Raw genomic sequence first — 19,382 nt, 5'->3', positions numbered from 1 at the left:
ATTAATATTTATAAGAGCCTCATTCAATCACGGTTAGACTATGGCGCCATAGTATACAACTCGGCTGCCCCGAGTGCACTAAAGGTGCTGGATCCCGTCCACCACCTGGGTATCCGTCTGGCCACAGGCGCATTCAGAACTAGCCCCATTGAAAGCTTATATGTAGAATCGAATGAGTGGTCACTCAATCTGCAGAGATCTTGCACCAGCTTTACATATTTCCTTAAAGTGCACTCTAATCCTGAACATCCATTTTGTGAAACTATTAACGATTCGACATGTACTGGACTTTTCCATAATCGACCCTCTGTAAGGCAGCCTTTCTCACTCCGTGTGAGGCAGCTTAGCGTGGAAATGGATGTTCCACTCTTCGAACACCGCTTAGTGCCTCCAGCGAAGCAGCTACCGCCTTGGGATTGGCAGGTGATAGAATGTGATATGTCTTTTGTAACAGCTCGAAATACAAATGCATTTCCATGAACTCCAATTGAAGTACTGTTGTCCGGAATTCTACACCGATGCGTCAAAATCGCATGTTGGTGTGTCTTACGCGGCGGTTGGACCCTCTTTCTCTGGAGCAGGTGTACTGAACCCCCATAAAGCATCTTTACTGCAGAAGCCTACGCAGTACTGTCTGCGGTAAAACACAAAGAAATTAAAGCTAGAGATAGCGATAATATTCACGGACTCGTTAAGTGTTGTAAAAACACTGTCCTTAAGAAAACACAAATATAATATTTTCATTGAGCTTTACTCTCTCGTGTGCAATATTTATTCGTCTCCTAGACATGTGAGAATATGCTGGGTCCCTGGTCAAAGATGCATCGAAGGCAATGTGCTGGCCGACAAAATGGCCACATCAATTACACCCCCCCCCCCCAAGCTGGTACTTCTACCACTGCTGTTCCTGCCACAGACCTCAAGCCTCTTTTGCGAACGAGACTGCAAAGCTACTAGCCACGCATGTGGGACAAAGAAACAAATAATAAGCTGCACTAGATTAAGCCAAGGATAGGTTTCTGGCCCCCGTTACAAAAACGACTGATGTCCTATTCTGTAGAATGAGAATAGGACACACATATGGTACTCACAATTTTCTGCTTACTGGCAACGGACCCCCTATCTGTTGTAGATGTGGTGAAAGGCTCACCGTTCTCCACGTCCTCGTGGAGTGTCGGGAAGCCGAAAGAGAAAGAAGGGAACATTTTCCTCTAGCATACCGATATTGTCTCCCTCTCCATCCCGGTATGTTTCTTGGTAAGGAACCCCTTTTTACCACCAAAGTTGCCCTAGGTCTCTTGAATGATGTGGTTTTACATGTTAATAGCCCAATAGTATCGTAGCGCATCCTCTCTCTAGGGGATACTGCTGTGATAGTAGTCCTTGTACGGCACACGCCTTCAGGTCCTTGCGCTTCAAGGAATCTGCTAGGGTAGTAGTGTTTTTCAAATTTTTATCCAGATGACCAATGTTAGCACATCGTAACTCTTTCACAATGCACCTTTCGCGTCCTTAGCACACTTCATAGTCATTGTCATAGTTTTATTGCATGTAGCTCTTACACACTTTACAGCGACCGTCTTTTAGGCCCCTTTACAGCCCTGTAACATTCATTCCTCGTAATATATCGCTTCAGTTTGATCTCATTACCATTGGCTTGGCGCTCTTTGGCCAAACCTTGCCCTTGCGCCATAAAACACCACACATCATCATCATTGACTAATCAAACTAAGTAAGACTCTAGGCGACTTAACGAAATGGTGCAACGGCATTGATCTAATCATTACACCATCTAAAACGAATTTTTTTAGTCTTCCATTCGCACAAAAACAATAAATAATCCTCTTTCGTTAACCTCAGCAAACATTCTATTCCCAATAGTGATTCCGCTTTATTTCTGGGTGTTATCCTAGACAGCCTCCTGAGTGTCATCTGCGCGTCAACCATGTCAAGCTAAAATGCGATTTTTGGTATCCGTGCGCTTATCAGGGCAGGCCGCTACTCCTCTTCTTGTACTTTGTTTTCGCTCCACTTCTTTCACTCATTCGCATATTAACCGCCGTTTAATTCGTTAGGGTGATGCATATCTGTTATTTCTCTTTAGTCGAGCATATATAAGATTAAGCAGTACGTATCATCCACTGTTCAGATCGTTCTAATGCTTTCGGCTAATTCGAGCAGTACAAAATTTTGTGTAAAAAAGTTACTGAACTACAATTTTCAATAATGTATTGCATATTGCTTAATTCCAAGCTGACGTTTCGATACAATCAAAGTAGCTCCGTTAGTAATACGAACCCTACTAGGTTCCCTTCAATTTATAATTTTTTGTTACCCTCCATTCGCACTAAGTAGGCTAAACAAAAACATCTACACTAGCTACCATTACACTCTGGGATCGTTTTCCTCCTTCACGTGAAATACTGCCCACATTTCAGTGTTTCAAAGCTTCGTTAAATGATTTTCTGATAACCTCTGATAATTTTTCTTAATAAATTTGTGTATATTAAAGTAGGCACTATTTCTAACCCCCCATCACCAAGCTGATCTTTCTTTTATTCTGTTCACACTACAACACATTTTTCTTTTTTTGTTGTTCTACCTTTCATAATTGTATAATTTCTTGACACTTCCGTTATTTCTATTACTATACACCATATTAGAGTTTTGTTCGTTGAATTTTCTTTATTTGTTAGCATTGGTTTTTCTTGTATCTAATATTTTACGTCAACCACTGTTACACTGCCAACAATTGTACAATTCTCTTGCAGTTTCTAACCGAGTCTCCGTTCTCAGTATTAATATTTTGGGACCCTCGCCTATATACTAGAATAACATATTGTGTATATATGTATTTACGTAAAATTTATGTATTTATGTTGTCTGTCAATAAACTCAAACTTCGAACTGTGCGTGTGCTCGACTTAGTTTTTCTTTAATTTTGAATAGCTTGTGCATTGTATAGCCGACAGAAAAAATTCCGAAAGAGTGTGGGTGAAACTTCTATGGTTAATAAAAAAATTGTATGGGATTACTCAATGCACAAGAAGAAAGCAGAATTGCACGCATCGTCACACTTTGTATAGGGTTTTATTATGCGCTTATCAATAGGGTTAAGCTTCAGTTAAACTTCGCTTGATATAAATTCCGACTTCAGTAAACGCGTAGTTTTTCTCTCTTGTGACAGGCGTTTGAAATTTCGGACAGATAAATTGGGCAAGTGGTAAATTGCTGGCTGTGCAATAGTGTGACAGTTCTAGAAACAAAATTCTTCTGCGGACCATCTATACGGACTTTGTCACTTTTCTTATGCCCTGCTGGTAAATCATAAGTCAGTCATGCATATGCCGCACCGTTTCGGAGAAAACACTCATATGATATGCAACTCAAGCATTTGTTCTGTGCTCTTCGCCTTACTATTCTAGAAACGATGTTCTATACTTGATTCTTTTCTAGTTATGAAATTCTATCTAAACTTAGGGTTAGACACACTGGCTTAGAAGTCCATATTTTAAACGGGCCTACGTACTCACACTGTCAGTGGTCTGATTCAGAACTTATAGCTTTGGCTAAGCGTGAAATAGAGATAGGCATTTATAAAAGGATTAATGAGGAACTTCATGAGGTTTTCAGCAGCCGGACAATTTCGTCGATTTCTCAAGTTCGGCATGCAAGTCGCTATCAGGACATACTTCAGCTCCTGAAATCTTAGTGTTGTCCCGCCTTCCACTCCCCCGTTCTTTTCTGGTGAAGTACCTCCCCCTCCTTTAGAACTTTCTGCTGCGGAGGTGCGCCTCGCGCCCTCTGAGTTGGCATTTCCGATGAGGCTATATATTGTTACTTGTGTTGTAGCAGGTCCTACTTCTATGGATGGTCGTCGGACCATCTATAAAGATTTCGGTGTAAAACAGGAAATGAAGAGTTAAAACAGTAAGAACTACAATCTTAACATTCAGCAAACACAAAATCGAAGTCAACGTAAGCGGTCACGTTATGTTGAACATCAAAGACTTTACCACTTAGGTGCGAAAGTTCTGGCTGATCACCTTAAGGGTGATTCTTCAGCTGCATGCTCCTTACAAGATTTGCACAAAGAATTTGATCCCATTTTTATAGTTATTCTACACCATTATCTTCTCCACTTAAAGCATAAATTGCATTAGATGTTGACGAATCCGTTTACGGAGGGGGAAGTTAAATTGCTGTCTTCGAAATCCTCGCTTGGATCAGACAATGTTTCAACTGCATCATGTAACCACCAACTAGCCCGCTTATCCCTGTTAAAAATGTTTCAACTACTGAACTCTTAAAGATACCACCGAGCACCTTAACGCATATTTTAAATAATTGGTTAGCTTTCGGCTTAGTTCCGTTCAAAATGAAGCAAAGTGGGACGGTATTTATACCGAATAAATCCAACGCGGGCGGTCCAGGAGATTTTAGGCCGATTTCTGCTTGCCCAGTCTTTTTCAGGTGATTTTCCAAACTCTTGCTATGTAGGTTGAGTGCCACCAACCATTTTCAAAAGTATCAGTCGGGTTTCACCGAAGACCGTAGTACTTCGTCCAATTTACTCGTCTTGCGAGGCATTATGAGGATGCTTAAACTTAAACGTAAACCCTTCTTTGCTGTAAGTCGACTTCCGCAAGGATTTTGACGCAGTTGCTCATTGTGCTATATTCAGTGCCCTAGATGCACGCAATCTTCCTTTAGGTATTCTTAAATAAAGCATTTATATGTCAATTGCACCACCACATACACTTGTTGTTGTATCTCAGATAGTGTGAGAGTGCCACTAAGAAGAGGCATCAAACAGGGTGAGCCTCTCGCTCCATTTCTATTTAACTGCATAATTGATTCTCTAATATACCGTCTAAATGAGTTAGGTGAAGGTCCGTTGCTCGACAGTTCAATGTCGGCCATGGCGTTTGCTGAAGATTTGCTTTTAATGTCCGATAGTCTTGAGGGACTTCAACTCCTAGTAGATGAAACAGTTAGCTTTCTTAAGAACGTTTACTTACAAATTAATCTTGCAAAGTCTCAATATTTCGGGTGGCGTCCCAATAAAATTAGTAAGGGTTTCGACTACAACATTCCTACATTGTCTATTTTAGGACCGGATATTAAACTAAAATGTCGAGATGAGCAGATTAGATATTAGGTTTAGATATCTTCATTAATAAAAATCCAACCGTCCATTCTGAAAAAGCTATGAAACTTCTTGATCTCCTTGCGTAGGCCTCGCTAAAGCCATTTTAAAGGTAAATTGGCTAATACAACTGCTGGTTCCAGTATTCTTATATAGTCCATCAAATACTCTAGAGGTCTCTTCGGAGTCCTGCAGGCTGGACGGGCTTATTCGTAAATGGATCAAGCAGGTTCATTTACCTCCAGGTTTCCCCAGTATGCACACATGGTTTCCGTCGAAGAGTGAGGGGTTGGGCGTCATTCAGGCTCAGAGGGTTGCTCAGGCGGTTCAGTTCAAAAGACTCGCGCGGTTACTTAGACGCTTGAGAAGACACTTGAGAAGGCAGCAAAGCATGCTCCTCTACGGAGTTGCTTCCATCCGCAGAAGAAATTTTCATCGCACGGTTTGGTTTTCAGTGCAAGAAGCATGACATGCCGGGAAACATAGGAGTTGGGGCAGACCTTGGGTCTGTCTCGTTCCGATCTGGCTTGGTTGAGTGCCTGCGTCCTGCACCGCAGTTTAATTTTTCTAGATTCAGGAAAATAGTTTAGATGAGATGTCCTTAAGAGATTCGTTTCGCGTTCTTTAATATTTCTATTTGTCCTTGGTGGTTTCATTTTTTTTCAGCTAACATTTCGTTTTTTTTTCTTTCTTTTTTTCTAACAATTCTTTTTCTGCACCGTATTTGATTACCATTGTGCTGCTCCTTATGATCTACTTCGTTGAGGTTGGCGACAGCTATAAAAGACAAGTATTACAGACTTTAGCTTTCCCCAAAGTAGTCCACATACAAATGACGTCTTGGGGAGGCCAGTGCTGGACAGCAAGGGCCGACATGAGGTGGGGTTTCCCCTCCCGTGCTGGTCCTTCCCAAACGTCCAGCACATTAACTCTAGCTGTGGCCACTGGCACCATAAGTTTGTGGTAATGTGTGTTGAAAGCCAAGTGACAACAGTCGCGACAATGAGACAGCCGAGCGTAGACTAAAGTTTTTGTAGACTAAAGTCAATAGAATGTCTACAGATGACATTTGTCTGTAGATATTTTATACACTTCAGTCTACAAAAGTAGAACTATATATACAGTTCTACTTTTGTAGACTGAAGACTATGGAATGTTTATATACAAATGTATATAGTCTATAGACATTCTATAGACTTCAGTCTACAAAAACAGAACTTTATAGTCCGATACACTTTTTTCTGACATTCTGCAGACATTTGTCAACAAACATGAATTTTCATTAATCTATAGACACTCTATAGACAGACATTTTATAGACAAGTCTACAAAGAGAGTATAAGGCCATAACTCCATAGCGGCTATCTACAAATTAGTTTACATTTTTGTTTACATGCGGTAGCAGAAAGTTTTGAATGCATTTATGCATGTGCACCTGTTCCTTTTTATCTGCACTTATGCATTACCGTTAGTAGATTAATAATGCTTCTGAACCAGCTGTACTTTCATATATGTTGCATAAACAAAGAATTTATATAGTGCTGAATCATGCAGTGCGAAAAATAAAACAAATGCACCGGCAATGCACTCACCGTTTTTATTGCTCGATATAATAGATGAATTCCTTAAATTCATGTCGTATGCTACTATGGAAACAGATTAAATATTTACACTACTCCTTGGCAAGCATGGTCGCCAGGCTACCTTGACCTTTGTGTCATTAGTCCCAAAGGTGCTGCAGGTGTATGCTGCAAACAAGTAGATGCAGCAATATGAGGCAAAAATAACAAGTGTGTATTCTTTGTATGTTCATTAAGCAGCTTAATATATTTGCTCAAACCATCTAAGTCAATACTTAATGTGGTTTAACTATGACTAATGGCTGCTTGTCAATACAAATCAGTACCTTTATACAATGTTTTATTGCATGGTGTGGTGAACAATTAAACAGTCACAACTGCTGCTCGTGCCAGCAACAGTATGTTCCCTTTTACGACAAGTTCATATATGATGCATTATTGTACTTATCCCAAATGGTCTCTATATTTATTGCTGAAACGTTACCCAGTTGGGCTGTCTGTACATTTTTTTGGCTGGTAGTTGAGTATGCCCGTGCAGAGGGATATTTTCAGAAGACGTGACTGGAATATTCACAGCATCATGCCTAAGATTGTAATTTATTTTGCTTAATAGCATTTAAATGTATTTCTCATACTTTTAAATGGATGGGTCATTGGCCATAACTTCAACAGAAGGCAGATGGGTTGATTGTTTTGATATGGTCAGTAAATTTATTACAGGTAATGAGGCCTCTTGGGCGTGCTAACAGGTTTCCAAGTTGTGTGGTATTTCGGGTGCACATGTAATATACGACAAATATGCAGCTCCTAGGAAACAGAACTGATAGTATAGTTTGAACGAATTCTATTACAGTAAATTATTTAAGGTGCTTTGAAAGATGAAAATTTTTTCTTGGCTATCGAGGTTCAGGACGTTTAGTTAACGCAAAAAAAACATATTGAGTAAGAAATGCCTTGTCAGTATGCTTGACTTTGTTTTTTTTTTCAATAAATGGAACCAATTTCCTTCAATTTTTATCAGGTGAAACGTTTTAAAAATATATTTAACTAAGAGATTCTCTGGAAACTTTGTATGACATATAACAAGACAGCATACCTATGTGGCCATTTTAAAATTTCCCTATCTTTTTCCAAGCGTTCCCTGGCTATTTTCATGAAAATTTTCTGGCAATCTATGACGCCTGCAGCTTAAGTGCAATAAAAAAAATATTGTGGTTTAATGCTTGCCAAGTACTGCCAGCCCATAATATTTAGATAAAACGAATAGCACGTTAGTCACTTGACATGCAGTATTAGATTCAGTTGACTTGAATCCCTTGATTAATTAAGCTGACACGGGCTTCGGCAAGTTCGTAATTGATGGCCTCGCGAGTACAGCACGGAAGACAGAGACACATGTAAAGCAAATGCAACAATGTGAGGGAAAACTATACAATGAGTTATACAATGAGTTATTTTTACGCTTCAATAGTAGTTTTCAATATAATTTGCTCTCATCACTTATGCCTCTAGTTAACTTTGTTCACCTCTGACTAAAGACTACATGGCAATATTAATCAGTACCATTATGATGTTTCGTTATACTACAGTATGATAAGCAGTTAGACAACCGTAATTGTCGCCGGTGCCAGCAACAGTACGTTTCGTTTCAAGACAGGTTCATGTGACACACAGTGTACTTATAAAAATAAAAGAAATGCGAGAATCCCAAACGATTCCTATAATAATACTTGTTGAAACAAAGATACCCGGCTAGACTGTGCACATTTTTCAGGTGTTAATGCAATATGCCCGTGCCGAACGAACATGCTCAGCATACTGAGTGCAGTTTTGAACAATCACGTTAAGATTTGCAATTTCCGCTTAGAACAGTCTGCAATGTCTCTTTTGTCATACTTCGATATGAATACATTTGCCACACTTTCAGTACAATGCACATGAATGGGGGCGTACTGATCAGGTTACTTATCAACTAAAAGATGTTACGACCTCTTAGGTGTGTTGATAAGGGTAAAACAAATGCAATGTCCACTGAATTATTTGAATAATCTGAGCGTTATCTACTAAGAAAAGACCACCAAATTGATAATTTGGCTCTTCTTTCTTTTGTACAGCGCATATTGTATGCAGTCTGTCCAAGACGACGGCACTACATACAACAGTAATGAAAACCGGAACACTTATTACGCACGACAATGGCTTCATACCATGCATGACTGGCACAATGCAAATCTGCGCCAGCAGCTGCCTTGTGATTAAGAGCACGTAAACTGCACAACGCCGAAGCATCGGAAGGCGCTTAAGGCTTTTCATATAGCTCGAAAGATAACTTCTGCTGCTAAACTGTTTAAAAAAGAGACAAAAAACAAATCTTCCAACTACCGTCAAACGCAATGCCTTCAGTTTGAAACGTGTAAAGGTGCTTCCCGGAGCGACTAATTTATTGTTCTCCAATTTTTTCGGCTAAGTTGCGAAGCTGCGAGTGACTGAGCTTATCGCAGGTTTCATGCTCCAAAAGCGTTTGTGGTTGCATATAAATAGATTCGGTGAATCTAGAGATTTCTGCTAGATATTTCTTCAAGTCTCGTGTTTTGCTTGCTGTAACTTCCCAAAATTATTTAGATTGGTTGCCAGGAACCTTAAAAATACTGCTACTTTTAAACTATGCGAAAACGGCAGCGCACACACTGCTGATGCATGACCCGCAAACACGGCCTTTCATCCGAGTACGCTAGCAGTTATTCAACTATGCCTGTCTGTTTGAAAATTCTTGATGCTAACACAATTTCGAGATATATACGTAAAGCGTGTCAGGAGAATTTCACTACACATGCGGTGCAGCATTCATCGCGGCCGGATCAAGCGCCACGAAATGAGATCTACCACACTGGCTGCCCAACACACGCATTCTGCTTAGTGGCAGCTCACTATCAAGTTAAAACATGGTGTACTTCCTTTTTTACGCGCCTACACTATAACGCTAAAATCAACAAGCCCGAGCGATCGCTCGCCGTAAAACATTCCGTATAGTAGAAGCGAGAACAAGAGCGCGTTATCAAACCATGTCAACGACAAACCGACACTATACCCGAGTCGCCTGCACTACATGCAGATGGTTCGCGCTACGAAATGCGCTCACATAATCATGAGCTATTGACGCAAAACATCTTTGCTAAAGCTTACCGTTCAGTGTAGTTGACGTGTGATGCCACAAAGAAGACACGCATACACAGACACCAACATTCAGGGAGACACCGCACACCGGCACAACCGTTTACGTGCCTGGCGCACTCGTTGAGACGGCGCACCGCCTCGCATGCGCAAGAGCTCCGAGCATGCGCAGGAGCTCCGCGCGGGAGGGCGTGCGCGCTCGGAGGAGTGTGAGCTCCTTTTCCTCCATTTTTTTCTTTGTCTCTTTCTCTCTCTCTGCGCGCCATGCGCGCCGGAACGGGTGGCTTTTCTTTTCCATTATTCATTTTTTTCGTGGACGAAGTATATGCGCTGGCAGGTTGTATGACAAACGCTGTGGGGTATCGCATGATACTGGAACGCTAACATGAATGCGCTGTTTGTAAAAGCCGTTACAGGGCCCTTCCGACGTTTCAGACGCATTATTGCCAGAGTCGATGAGTAATACAGCGTATTTGTAGCAAATCTTCCAGCGTACCGCCAAATGTGATGCCCGCACGTATGTTTGTGCTAATTTTCTGTTCCGATGATAGGTCAAAGCAATCAGTACAGCATTGAGGTACTCATATGCGTGGCTGCGCAGGCATACCGCCGGCGAAATACTGGGTGGGCTCAGAGAATTTGGCACCTATTTTAAGTGAATGAGAAACTTTGATGAGTTTATAGTGCAGGATATTAGGCAACAAAAGTCGCCCGATGTTAGTGACGCAGCCGAGATATGAAGACAATGTGAAAAATATCCGAGAATCGGACGACACACAACGCGAACACCACATGCGCGACATCGGCTCATCGCATATTCACAAAGTCCGCGTTGTCAGCTACACACATTACGAGTGTCTTTGCTGTTAGCTTGATGCCTGTTTGGAATCCACTTGTATCTGAAGCTGGCGTTCATAACATCTATTATAACAATTGGATCGGCGTTTTGCTTTCGTTATTCTACTGCCGCAAAAGTGATGCGACAACTGTGAAGACTGTCTTGGGATTGCCGAGAGCGACTACGTAGATGATATGTGGTCAACAAAGGCGGAGGTATACACTATGTGTATACTAAGGTCTACAAATAGGCTCTACAGCAATCTCAGCAGTATACAACTTCAGTGGCTCATATCAGACGCAGCTATGTATTATCCACCGGTACCTGCGCTTGGTTACAGCGTACAAGGGTTGGGCCCAGATTAACGATGTTTGCCTATTGTTAATCTATAGACATGCAAGACCACGACAACTCAGAGGTGGTGAATTCATCACCTGGTCTGCCGGCTTTCGCCACTTATTCACCACCTTTGCCACATCTGCACCATCTGACCTTGACCACCTGGTCTTCGCGAAGTGTACGTCCGGGAAGCAGCCAGGTTTAAGGCCTTCGGGTGCCTGGAAGACCTTGGTGACTCGGACGGTGGCTTCTCCGCCGGTGCCTGCTCCGCTGCTCCGACTAGCAGTCTGCACGGTTTGCCCGCCGCGCCGGGGTTGCGGTGCCGTCGTGCATGAACCAGTGCCATATCATCGCGTACGCAGAGGGCGGGGGGTATGGGAACTCGGAATTACATATTATCGACTTTCTTCTATAGACATTCAATACACCGGGAGTAGAGAAAAAAACAAACCTTTTCGACTATTGTCCATAATATAGAGAGTCAATAGACAAAGTATGGACAAAAATAGACACTGTATCGACTTTCGTCTAAACGTCCATAGAGGGGAAATAGACAAAAAGAAACAAGCACCTTATCGACTTTTTCTATAGACCGTCTATAGACAGCGAGTAGACAAAAAGAAATAGAAACCTTATAGACTCGTCTATAGAAAGTCTATAGACATAGTATGGACAAAAATAGACTGTATCCACTTTCGTCTATAGGTAGTCCATAGAGGGGAAGTAGGCAAAAAAGAAACAAAAACCTTGTCGACTTTTTTCTATAGACCGTCTATAGACTCCGAGTCGACAGAAATAGAAACACTATCGACTTTCGTCTATAGAAAGTCTATATACAAAGTATGGACAAAAATAGATAGACTGTGTCGACTTTCGTCTGTAGGTATTCTATAGAGGGGAAGCAGACAAAAAGGAAACAAACACCTTATCGACTTTTTTCTATAGACCGTCTATAGACTGCGAATAGACAAAAAGAAATAGAAACTTTATCAACCTTCGTCTATAGACAGTCTATAGACTTTATATCAACAAAAGTCCAAATCTATAGAAAGGAAATGTCGTCTACGAAAAGTCTATAGACTTTCTATAGACAGTCTAAAGTCATTTTTGTAAGGGCAAGGCGTACCAGTGCCTAGGGATAACTAATATACTCTGGGATGTATCGGTTGATAGCAATGACGATTTCCGACATGTTTCATTCATGCTCTTGGCACTTTCACGCTAACATTTTCTCGCTGCATGTTTACTCGAATTGGCATCTGTTTGTACCGCTGTCACAAAACACAATTTTTGAAAAATTAGACGTTGTCTTTAGTCACACAGAAAGCTCCTTGTTTTGCAACTTACCTTTCTGTTTTGAACAGAGGGTTTCCGGCTAGCATTTTCACAACATTTATTTGTCTCAATTCAAGGGTTATCTAATAAGGTACAGCTTGGATTAAAGTCACTGGCGCTGGGTATAAATCGGCTGGCGTGGAGGGTAATTTCTATGGCGCTTGGATTAAATTGTAAAAGGAACGGATAAAATCGACCGACGCTTGGGCTGAATGAAGTGGCCTTTCGATTAAGTTTTAATGGAAAACCTGTAGTCTGCGTAAGCGAAACCAAGTGACATTGCAAAGTTCCTTCACTGATGCATCTGTGTACAATTCGCAGGGTTGCGCGAAGGCGTGGCGTTTTGTTTCAAGCGTTGCAGTGGAGCCACTCCTACTAATTCTAATAGCATCAACAAATACATATTGCTAATTGTAGTGGTTATGTGGTTATGTAGCGGTTATGAAGCGCGCACTGAAACTACATCGTTTGCTGGCAAGGGAAAAATACTAGCATCCGCCGTGACGCAACAGGCGCTTCAAGCAATGACTGTGCAGGCTGCAACATGCGGCCGCCCGCAGTGCAGGTGCAATTTTCTTTATCAAAACGCCAAGTTTGGAGAGTTGGTAGGTTAACATCTTCCAAATCAGCGTCTTTGTCTTCATTCCTTTGACGCTGTTTAAAGTCGGCAATTTCTTTCAACAGGGGGGGGGGGGGGGGGGACTTTGCCTTCGGCCCAGTACCAGGCGATGTAGCCTACACTAATATCGCGGCTTGCATTGACTTTGGCTGCCATTTTGTCCTATTGGCTACGGATTTTTCCCGCGAAAAGAAATTTGCGCCAATTCTTTTCTTCATGCTGTAAATTCTTTAGGTAAACGTGATTTTAGCATGAATGTACGTGAATTTGCAGGGGGAGTAATATATGCGTCGCATCTGAGCTTTTCACAGCAGGGAGTGAACACGGCTCCGTCGACAATATAACGGGATATACAGATAGCTTTGTTACGCGAAAAGGAATTTTCGACAGTTCATTTACTCATCGCGTAAATTTGTGTCACCATGCGTGTGTTTACGGAAGCGATAAATGCATCCAATCTGAGCTTTACAGACAAGTCAGTGAACATACCTTCGCCGACATTGTAATGGGCCGTAGGCTTATCTTTGTTTGGCTAAAGCCAATTCACTCGCATTGTTTTATTCATTCCAAAGTTAGTGTTAGCGTTTGCATTGCAAGGGGGGCCATATATGGATCGAATTTGAGCTGTTTAGAGAAGTGAGTGGAGACAGCACACCTTTCTGCGCTGTTTGATTTCGGCAATTTCTCTGCATTTAGACGTTGCCTTCGCCACGAAACAAGGCGATGTAACCTGAACTGATATCGCAGCTTGATTTGCGCTTTGCCGCCACTTGGCCATGTGTCGGTACATGTGGTTGCGTGCAAGAGTGCCCACCTGTTTTGGCTAATAGCTTTAGCTTCAGCCGTCAGACCGGAATTCATGCTGATTTTCCGAAGGGACCACAGAGTGACTGAAATAACGCGGGATGTTCATTTATGTAGAATATTCCGGTGGATTAATGCTTCGAAAAAGAGGAGACGGACAGCCGGATCATGCACATTTCCCAGCAGGCGAGATGAGACAAATTCTTGCAACTGTTTCGAAGTAATTATGCACAATCAGCATTTCGCGAAGCAGCTATACGAAGTGCCTTCCGATCATTTCTGCTGTAAAAGGCTTTTGTTTTTCTACTCGCGAAGCAGGCGTACGAACCGGTAGACAAATGTCGTACCGCTTAATGGTAACTGCAAGACATCGCTTAACCTAATGTTGACTTGTTGAATGCGAAAGTTCGTTCCTTTCGCGCAGTAGGATTTCGGACATTTCCGTGTACTTGAATGCTGTGTTAGTCACGGTAGCAGGTATCACAGCCAGCATTGATATCGCTGCCTGTTTTCGCATGGGCTGCCATTTTGCCATATGTCGGTGGATGTCGTTGAGCGGAATACGGCTCAGCTGTTTTCGTGATAAACTTTAGCTCTTGACTTCAGGCCTCAATATTTTCGAAGGCGCCGCGAGTTGACTAAAATAATGCTGGTTTCTCTTGCATGCATGGCCTCCCGTGGCTCATGGTTCGAACAATGCGGGGACGGACACCCGAATGAAGTTCCGCTTCCCTGCAGACGAGGTGAGCACAATCTTTTCTATTGCTTTGAACTTAAGTAATTCAGCTCTTATTACGAAAGGAAAGGGAGAACGCACCACGAGCACTTTTGTCCGCACATATGCGCAAGTCTTACTAAATGTATTTTTTCTGAGAGGAACCAATTTTCAGCAAGCGCTCGTGGCGTGTTCTTCCTTTTTTTCTGGCGCTAAGTTTTAACGTAATTACGCACAATGAACTTCTTGTGCGTCAGCAATGCCATATGTGCCTTCAGTTGAGTTTTGTTGCAAAACTTTTTTTATGTCCTGTTCAGGAAGTAGGCGCATCAATTGTTAGGCAAATCCACACAGCTGCCATTTCCGTGCAGCACGCCGCTGAATTTGGTGTCGACAAGTTGAAATTATCACCAGTTGATTCCTCACTTCAAAGTGCATGATTGTTTGATTTCATCTTATGCAACGAGTAGATCATTCAGTGTTTACGCACGATCTTCACCTCGTTCAATTTATGTATTTGTGCACTGCAATGTTGAGGAGCTCTTCAGATATACAAACACCAATATCTGGCTGATGTGGAGTGTTAGACGTGTGTGTAGCGATGTCACGAGGATCAAAGCGATGTGTGATGCTTGTCTAGGGAAGAATGCTGATGACAGGTTCACGCTCAGAGAAGTATGGCACATTTCTCATCACACGTATTCAGGACATATTTCAGGCAGTTGTAATCCTGAGAAAGCGTGGTTTGACAGCTTTGCGTAGACGATTACATGCGGCCATGTACCCTCTGCTGTTGCAACTACGAGCTCCTGTCGCTGAGTATATTTTATAATTGATTGTATCCTTCTTCACCTGAATGCAGCTAGGGAGCATATTCGCTTTTCTATAGCTGATGTTTATTGTAGGTTGGGAACGAAAAATAATTTTTTATATATTTACCATGGTTAGACATCAATGGCCGCATGTCCATGTACGGGGCAGAAGCAATCATCTGGACATATTTGTTCCGGTAAAAACCATTTCATCGCCTAAACGCGGAGACAAAGATCGAATTAGTTGTACTACGTTGCCACGTAGCTGCTGCACTCTGGATTTTCAAGCAATCTAAAAAAAGTAAAAAACACGCTTCGAGATTGGTTTTCGTTGTCTTTGACAACACACATCAAGATAAATTCAGCGTGATATTTGTAGAAACCGGATGGCAAAAACATGAGTAAACTTCCGTACAGTTCCCCACGGCGCGGATGCCAAATCCAGAATGAATATTTTGCGTAATAGCTCCCAGGTCCCTTTCTAAAAGCGATAAGGGAGGCAATGTGCAGTATATTGTGCAAGGGGTCGTAGGAGGTTATCATTATGGGATATAATTTCTTGGGCGGTGGTTAACGCATCTGGTTAAAGGGAAACAATCGTGTCATCATGTGAGAGGCAACGTGGGCTCCCCTGATATTGTTGCATTCTGCTTCCGACCAATGCTACTACTACAACTACTAGTAATAATATTAATAATAATAATCAGCGCAAGCGACGTTCTAAACACAAGTTTACGACACAACATCGTTGCCATGAGGACGCGATGGTGACTGTCTTCGCTGGCATGACTACTTAACAGCCATGGCAGCAAAAAGTAGCTACTTCTGGTGAAAACAACAGTGCCCGTTTTTGAATGTGTGTGGTTGAAACTTTTAGGTGAATTGTGTTTTTGTCTATTTCGTCCATTTCGGTGGTTAGTTGGCAGTCTTTTGGCTTCGAAAAAGGCTCATTCGTTTGTTTTCCTCCTTTCGTTCGCTCGTTTAGTGTTTCGTTAGTTTGCTCATTTATTCTACCATTCTGTCAGTGGTTCTTTCGTTTGGTGCTTTGATAGTTAGTTCACCATTTATGTCATTCCATAGCGCGGTCATTCATCCAGTAATTCCTTCCCCCGTTCGTTAATTAGTTTGGGCTGTTAGCTTACATTGACACGTAACGTCGATGCTTTCTGCGTATTTTCTTTCCTGCCACAGCGCTTAAGTAGTCATGCCACCGTCGTCATGGTCATTGTCACATAGTCGTCATATCGCCGTAATCTTGTAATCTAGTGGTTGTCGTGCTGAGCATGTCGGTGTCGTCGTCATGTACGTGTCATGGTCGCTATGCCTTCTTCGTCGTTTCCTTATCTCGTGGTCCTCGTTATTGTGCCGCCTTCGTTAGACCACTATAAAGGTTATGCCATCGCCGTCATGTTGTCCTAGTCAAGGTTCGTCGCCATGTCGTCGTCAAGGTGTCGCCGATCTCTCGCGGACGTCTTCGTGAGATCATAGTAGTGTTTTTGCTATCGCTGTCACCATAACCTCCTTGTCATTATTGTGTTGTTCTTCGTCGTAGCATTCGTTCTTTTCATCTGTATCCCTCTCTCACGCGAACTTTCCCTCTAACACACGCACTCAAAATGTTTTGCGTTCCAGAGAGGATAAATCATTTGATATTGGTTTTGTAGAGCTATAATTAAGGGTGAGAAGTAACATAGGCAGGCGGTTGCCCATGTAGTGTCGGATGACGTAACCATAACGTAAACCGCCTAAAACGAAGTGTAGGAGTGGCAGCTTTTGTATTTACATTCCTCAAGTAGCTCAATTATTTATGTCGAGTGTACTTTAAGAGGAATCGTTCTAGGCCTACCCTGTTGAGTTTGGCATGGTTGCTGAAGCTGGGTCAATCGTTACCTCGGCGAATATATTTGCGGGTAAATGTATCCAAAAGTGGTGTCACCACTGCGAGTACCAGCAAACGAGCCTATTTAACCACTGTATGCTGACTATCAAAGTAGTGCCAGTGCGTACCCCTGTTTCATCTGCAGGAGGTTGCAAACCAACACCAGCGGAGCCCTAGAAGAGGGGCCCCGATCCGCATAAAGCCCGTTTATATTTTGTGCAATAAAAGTTCTCTACAACAACCCATCTTACATACTAAATAATAAGTAAATTTCTACAGAAAACCGTAAGATATGATTCTTCCCGTAAGTGTCTCTGAAGCAATGAGACGTCCAAATGAATTTGAAAATTAACAATTATTGAATTAGCCATTGCATAAGTTCCAGTGGGTGTGAGCCAATACTTGGCCCATCCTCCACAATGGGCATGTGCCACTGTGATGTCAGAGGTACAGAATCCTTAATACATCTGGGCTCTGCGCCGCACTTGCGCCGTGATGTATTAAGGATTCTGTACCTCTGACATCACAGTGGCACATGCCCATTGTGGAGGATGGGCCAAGTATTGGCTCACACCCACTGGAACTTATGCAATGGCTAATTATCTAATTGTTAATTTTCTAATTCATTAGGACGTCTCATTAGGATGTCTCATTAGGACACCCAGGGGGCCACCTAGCATAATACCGGCGACGACCTCGGCAGCGACGATTACATTGTGGAAACGTCAATAGCAATCGCCTTGAAACCACTACGAAAGTGGAGATACACGAATTTGGATGCGTTTAGACAGATAAGAAAGGAACGCACCGACAAGCCCTCTACACTAGAACAGTGGACGCAAGAACTAAAGGAGGACGCCCGCAACGTGACCAAAGAAATAGAAACAGATGTCCAGACAATCGGGATGGACGCTAAGCTCGCTCACATGCTGGAAGCGAAAAGATCCATACTGCAGAGATGGCGCACTCAGAGACTCAATAGAAGACTTAGGAAAAAGATTGCATTACTGAACAAGGACATTGAGCACCACTGTGTGGTGCTCTCCAGCCAACAATGGGACGAAGTATGTGCAAGGGCCGATGGCAGCATGACATATGGAAAAACTAGGAACCTACTCAAACACCTTCTTAACAAAGGTCAAACCAGGAGCTCCCAGACCAAGGCGGCTGACAAGATAGTGAAACGTGAACTGAAAAACTCCAACAAGCAGCAATTTATGGCAAGACTTGCCGAAAGATACATGCCACTCTCGAGCAGCCACGAAAACGAGGCCGAGGCACCCGGTTCCCCGTACACGGGAGCGGGCAACCCCGACCTCGATGAACCCTTCACCCTGGAAGAAATCAGGACCGTCCTTCAAAACCTAAATGGCACATCGACCCCAGGTCCGGACGGTATTAGTAATAAGGCCCTTCGTAACTTGGACGAAGACTCCGTCCGGTTCCTAGCGGATCAAATCAATCAGGTCTGGGCTTCCGGCAGGGTCCCACCAGAATGGAAGAACGCCGCCACGGTTCTCATTCCAAAGCCCAACAAGCCCTCGGGCGTCGAGAACCTCAGACCCAGATCACTCACGTCGTGCGTGGGTAAGGCGGCGGAACACGCCATTCAGAACAGAATCTACGGATTCCTCGAAAACAAGGGACTGTTACCACACACCCTCATCGGATTTAGACCCGGTCTATCAACTAAAGACACCATGATTTTAATCAAGCACCAAATCATTGATGACCCCATTAGAAACGCCAAGGCCATTCTTGGGTTGGATCATAGTCCTTCCATTTTTTTTATGGTCACGAAACTGCCGCCTCAGTTTCATATAGAGCCAGCGCCAGCCGCAAGAGGCGCAACCGTGCATGAGAGGGCATGCGAACGCCGCTACCGCTGTGGCTGTGTGTGGGGCAGCCTCGGTATTCTAGCTTTCTCAATCTCCTCAACCATCGCTTTAGTTTCACGTAACTATTTTAACATTGACTATGCTTAAATTACTGCCTGAGCGCGTCTTCTGCCTTGATATGAGCGCCCGGGACGAAAAAAAAAGCCGCTCATAACATGAAGCTTGCCGCGGTCTCAGAAAAAAAAAGAAAGAACACACACACAAATCTGGGATTTTAAGAGCCAGAACCGTGAAACGATTATG

At 42.8% G+C, this 19,382-nt stretch overlaps 1 long non-coding RNA gene across 1 annotated transcript in view; it reads left to right on the top strand.

Moving 5' to 3' along the window:
- The window catches only part of LOC142560212 (uncharacterized), a 101,399-nt gene that overhangs the window by 16,856 nt on the left and 65,161 nt on the right, over positions 1-19,382 (top strand). The window contains exon 5 of the long non-coding RNA XR_012823319.1: positions 14,558-14,578. This is a non-coding gene — a long non-coding RNA (uncharacterized LOC142560212). The remainder of the gene's footprint in view (positions 1-14,557; positions 14,579-19,382) is intronic.

This window comes from Dermacentor variabilis, chromosome 10, assembly GCF_050947875.1.
Source record: "Dermacentor variabilis isolate Ectoservices chromosome 10, ASM5094787v1, whole genome shotgun sequence".
NCBI lineage: Eukaryota > Metazoa > Arthropoda > Arachnida > Ixodida > Ixodidae > Dermacentor > Dermacentor variabilis.
This window is presented reverse-complemented; position numbering and strand designations above follow the sequence as displayed.